Genomic DNA, 6,356 nt, shown 5'->3' on the forward strand with positions numbered 1-6,356 from the left:
GTTTTTCCTTCGGCATCAACCTGGCCTTGTGTGACAGAAAACTTTGCATCTTCTCACAGACATAGTACCCACATAGATTATTCCCTTGTACATGTCTTAAACACTTCCGTGGGAAAAAACAAGTTATAAAATATTCGTCATATACAATGTACAAAATATGCAAACTTCATACATACCGGGAAGTCTGTGTCCCATGTAAGTTTTTATTGGAATGCACCTTGGCATCGTTTTTTGATGAATTGTTTCCATGCCCTACGGATTTAAATAGTGAATGATATAGTGTTAGGCAAAAATTTAGGAATAATGTGGTAAAGGTCCAGAATTATTAATTACAAGTGTAGAATGTCTTGAATCTCTTAGTACTCCGCTAGTGGTTTCCTCAAGGAATCAAGGACGGTAACTCGACTTCTATCAGGTTCAATTACTATTAGGATCCAGTGGTAACTATGTACATAAATATTCATTAATCAGATAAGGAAAAGGATACTAAGATAGACGGTATACGTACGTACAAACACTTACTTGAAGTTGTATGGAAGTAGTATGTAGCTCTTGCCACCTTGAAGGTCCACCATATTGAAACATTCCACCAACGTTTTATCTGTAAAATCTCGTAGTTGGGTTTGGTTAACTACGAATGGACCCATGAAGCCAACATGCAAGTATCCTTCTTGTCGGCACTTCTAAATTAGCCGCCTACATAAAAAGGAAGACAAAGTTAGTAGAGCGATCCATGTATAAAAAATAATGATATGGTCCAAAATTTACATATAGATAAACGGATACTTACAGAGCCCAGGCGCTGATGAGAGAGACGTCTAGAGCATCTTGATGATACACTTCGTATATATCTTTGAATTCCAGCTAGAGGCATTTCTCGCCTTCTCCATAAAAATCTATCAGTTTTACCTTAAGGGCGAACGTGGAAGTCTGGTCGGTGACGTCTTCATGTACCACTCATGGAATTCGTACATCTTCCGTGATAGGCTCCCTACCAACTCAGGCCTTACCAGAGACTTTCCTAGCTCAAATGTCCATCTCGGTTGAAATGGCTGTGAAGCTGGTGGCTCGTGACCACCGAGCTCTATACATTGATCAAGTCCCACTCCAAATTCTTCCATGAATTGCAATACTTGATCTTCTTGAGACTTGGGCATTGCTGCTATCCTTCTAGCGTCTCCTTCTGATAGATGACAAAGGCGGCGATCAACAACACTTGAAGATGACTTTCCTTTTCTTTTTTCCCTATATTCATCGCCTCCTTGTTTGAATGTGATATCTTCTGAAAAAATTGTAATTTAGTTGGATCAATTGGTTGTTGTGGCTCCATCTCCCTTGCTTTTTTTTGTTCAGCCCTTTTCCTGAACAAATCCTTGCATTTTGCTTGGATTTTGGACCAGCGTTCCTCTTGAGTTATTGCATTCCAGCGTCCCTCAGGAGTCACTTTAGTCTCCTTATTTGTTTTCCTATTTTTATGTGCTGGCTTGAGAGCCGTTGGTTGTGACTTCATAATCGGGTCTCCAGCAGGTTCCTTTCTCAGGGCTGCAGGTACCTTGCTCGGGACTGCTCTTATTTCCGGCGTCGTCGGTGAGCAGGAAGGAGTGTTGTTGTCGTCGTCGTTGCTAGCTGGATGTGGAGATGGAGACTTTACTCGAGCATGCATCGACGACGGTCCTGGTGCTGAAGGTCCTGGTGCTGAAGGTCCTGGTGGTGATGGTCCTGGTGATGATGGTCCTGGAATTGACTGTGGTGGAGAAGTCAGTCTTGCCATTTGAGGAGATGGTTGTGGCTCGGGTTCTTCCAAGAGGGGTGCTTCCTCCATGCCCGGGATGATGATGTAACGTTTGCACCATAGAATGATGCCTCCTTGAACCGCATCTCCTAATATCCTTTCCCCAACGCCTCCTGGGAGCTAGAGCTCATAGCCTTCATATTGCCGATCAACAAGCTGCTCTACCGAGACACTAGCATAGCCAGGTGGAATCTCCATGCCATGGCTCGCTTGTGTTGCCCAGCTTGGTAAGGCACTCGCGTAAGCTACGTGTACATATAGCAGAAATAAAGATGTTATTAAACTCCAATTCTGAGGCATGGTGGATCGATGGATTGAGAAGATTATTGCATAATATTAATTATGTATAAGAGTATACCTTAACAGTCAGGTTGCTGACCGATACATGTAGCTAACAGGAGGTGCGTTGCCTGATAAAATCAACAGCGAACTGTTGTTGGTCCTATGGATTGGGCTGTGCTTCTGATTGGGAAAGGGCCACTCGATAATTGATTTCGTCATGCATTCTTTGTTCTATAGATTGCACTTGAGATTCTAGGTTGGGCCGCCAGCTTTGCTCAGCCCGATCCTTTCTTCATTTGCAGCTTCTATATGAGTCTCTGTCTTCTTTGAAACCGTACTTCCACGGAATGATCCCGAACCCGCGGACACATCCTGGGTGCTCAGGATTCCCGAGGGCCAATGTGAGCTCATCCATTTCTCGATCCACCACCAACCTCCTAGCCTGAACATCTTCAATATTCTTGGCGAGTTGTTCGCCCTTGAGATGTATTTCCTCAGTTAAGATCAACATCCCATCCTCTGGGTTCAGTATGCCTCCAGGAGTGAAAAACCAATTTTTAGCTCATTGGCTCCATTAATGAGTTGCTAGTACGATACCCCATTCGAGCAGGTCTTGTTCCATCTTCTGAAATTTGGGCACTGCTGTTTTGTAACCACCTCGCCCTAGCTTATGGTGTTGACTTTTTGCTGACCGTCGTGGCTCCTCTTGTACTCAACAAATGCCTCCGAGTGGCCGCTCAACTTTGGAAATTAGTTGAAATCTCGAGTTTTGTCCTCCTTAATGTACTTTGAAACTAGAAATTTCTTGAATGTTTGAAATTGTGTGGCCATCTTTTTCAGCGCCCACGCTTTCACATCCTTTTCAATGTATCCAGCGGGAAATATGAAATGTTGCTTGACCTGTTCCCACAGCATATCCTTTTCTGTTTGTGGCAGCATGTCCGGATCATTGCTTTTTCCTCTCCATTTCATGAAGCTGATGGGCACATTGTCCCTTACAATTGCCCCGAGCTGAGTCACGTACTTGTTTGCCACATCGACGGGAGCAACCGGCCTGCCCTCTTCTGACACTTCTGTGATCTCTAGCTTTTGCGATCTATCCATCTCCATGCTTCAACCTCATGTCTTCTTAGGGTTCGCCGATCCAGACAGCTAACAGTTCAAGATTCGTTAATTAGTACATAATAATAAAGAAGAAGACATTCTAAATGGGGTACAACGTTATTAATGATATATACCTCGGCGGTATCTTCCACCGTGGCAAGGTTTTGCTCGGGCTCTTCATTGCCATCGGCGGATATGTTGAGGTAAGTGTCCGCCTGGTTACTCTCTTCTTTGGTTTACGTTACGTTATGATCTCTACCAGCAATAATGTCCTTCAGCATGAACCTTGCATTCTTGTCGTCCGCCATCTCAACTACTCCAAACACACATGAAATCATAATTACATGTACGTTAAGGTATATAAATGAAATCATAGAAACGTACAAATGAAACCGTACACGAAATTAAACTTACATGAAAACTTCTTAAAAAATACATAAAAAATCTTGAACGAAACTTAATTACATGGAATGTCTTTAATGTATTACAAGTTAATGTACATACATGAACTCATAGAAGAACAACGTGAAGCCATACTAATTTATTCTAATTTCTACAGAATTCTATCAAAATTGAAGCGTAATTTATTTATAGAGTTTTCTACTAATTTGTTGGAATTTTTCTGAAATTTGTATATCCATTGAGCGTATAACCACGACCCGTATTGTGTTGCCATACCCTGTACGCATATAACCATGACATATGTCATTGCGATATGGTTGAAGCATATAACCACTGTTAAACATCGTTGAGATGCCTTGTAAGCATATAATGACGATTTCACGTCGTTGCTACAACCATTGAGTGTATAACCACGACTCGTATTGTCTTGCAATACCCTGTACACATATAACCACGACACATTTCGTGGAGATATGGTTGAAGCATATAACGACGGCACGTACATCGTTGCGATACCTTGTACGCCTATTACGACGCTTTCTCGCCGTTGCGATATCCATTGAGCATATAGCGACGACCCATATTTCGTTGGGATACGGTTGATGCATATAGCCACGACTAGTATTTCGTTGAGATAGCTTGTTAGCATATTGCAACAGCATAGGTCTCATATTGCAACAACATTCTTGCGTTGCATTATTGCTTGTTTGCAACAGCGCAATGTCGTTGCAATAGCCTCTATAGAATGACCCCTACCGTTGTAATAGCCACTATTGCAACGACAATGGACGTTGTAATATCCACTTATTGCGACGACACACGTCGTCGCAATAACGCAACCTTATTGCGACGGCTGCCTGTGTCGTTTTAATAGCATATTGCAATGCCATTTTACATGATGACATGATTTTTAGCACCATGACACGAAATCGTTGCAATAGACCCCTATTGCAACGAAATGACCCCTATTGCAACGATTTCGTGCCGTTACGCTAGTGACAAAACCTTGTAGTGGTACTAATTAGTACAATTACTAAGAATTTCTACCAAATTTTATAACTAGAAAAAGGTAAATCAAAAAGTCTTGCATCACTGCCAAATTTATTCTAACTTCCTATACAATTTTACCAATCCAAAATTTTCTATTAATTTTATAACTAGAAAAAAATAAATAAAAAAGGCTTGCATCACTTCAAAATTTATTCTAACTTCCTATACAATTTTACTAATCCATAATTTTCTATTAATTATATAACTAGCAAAAATAAATAAAAAAGGCTTGCATCACTACCTTGCATCATCACTGTCAAATGTATTAACTAGAGCGCCGGGTACCAGGTTTTACGCGCGCGGGCGTGGCGCGGGGTCAACGACACGCGAGGGTGTGCGGAACCGCCCAAATTAGCCTGACTAAAATGCACTTAAGTCGCCTGACACACGATCATGCACTTTAAGCAAGTCAACTTGGTCGTCCGTCAGATTTCATCCGATAAACCACTTACTCAGGATCGAGAAGCATTGCTCACACGAAGGTGAGTAGCACAGAGATTACAACATTCCCATTACATTAACTTAGTTCAACAATTTATTACATCAGAATTTTCGAAATCCAAACAAGTTTGCAAGGTTCAACAAAGATGAACTAAAACAAGCGGAAGCTAAACGTTGATACACGATATCATGACGAAGCCGATCATGACATCAATGATCCCAGCCCTCACCGTTCGAGGAAGGATTCCACTCGACTGTCTAGCCCGGAGGGAGCTTGGTACGCCAAGTGGTGGCAGCAACCACACTATCGACATTACCTGAAAAGTTAAGCCACAAACAAGGCTGAGCAACTAATTCTTAGCAAGACTGACCCGACAGGAGATAACTACTTCACCAACTCCTAGACATGCAAGGCTTTTTGGCTGTGGGTTATTTTGCCAAAAGCGACTATAGTTGGTCCTTACTTTCACTATTTTAGCTCAAGTTCTAAATTTATTAACTAGTCTAGATTAGCAACTTATACTAAGCAAGCATAGTTTCCAAACAATTAAAGAACAAGCATCAAGATTAATATCCTCATGTTTTATCCTTACTCAGTGTAGAATAGCGATCAAGTAGTCCCAAATTGTGAGAGGCAGACGAATCGATTCGAATTTATTAACCATGCATGGCGAACCTAATCTCACTACATCCACGCACCATGAAGGGTCGCTTCATTTGTCAGCCGTCCCCATCGTTCCCTTAGGCACGTGTCAGGTCCAACTTCCTTTGGCATGCATTGCTCCATAGTCCCGGCCTCTGGCGTACTGTGACCACATTTGCACCCACATGATGCACCATGGGAACGACGTTCCAAGGACAGCCGGTAGGTATGCCACGCCCCAGTTCAATCAGGTACTAGGCTTCCCTATCCCATACTAGGTATGAGATTAGTACTTTCAAACACTTGATCACGAACGCCGACATGTTTCAACCTTAGCAAGTTCATTGCTAGACAGACGGGGCAAACCACCACATCGGAACCATTCCCGGTCCCGTCCGTCATCCTTATGGCTGTAGCATAAGTAAACAAACAACTCCTATAACTCACGAGTGACAGGCAATGACTCAACTTTTACCGAGTCCTATTTAACATAGCAACTACTCGGCCTATCATGCTAGTATTCAACCATAGGTACCTAACATCATGAAACTAAGTTTTCAATCAACTCCGATGAACTTAATGCACAATCATAAGAACATAGATGTTGCATAATTTCGAAAGGTGGGTTATGCTCCGGGGCTT

This window comes from Setaria italica, chromosome IX, assembly GCF_000263155.2.
Source record: "Setaria italica strain Yugu1 chromosome IX, Setaria_italica_v2.0, whole genome shotgun sequence".
Taxonomy (NCBI): Eukaryota; Viridiplantae; Streptophyta; class Magnoliopsida; order Poales; family Poaceae; genus Setaria; species Setaria italica.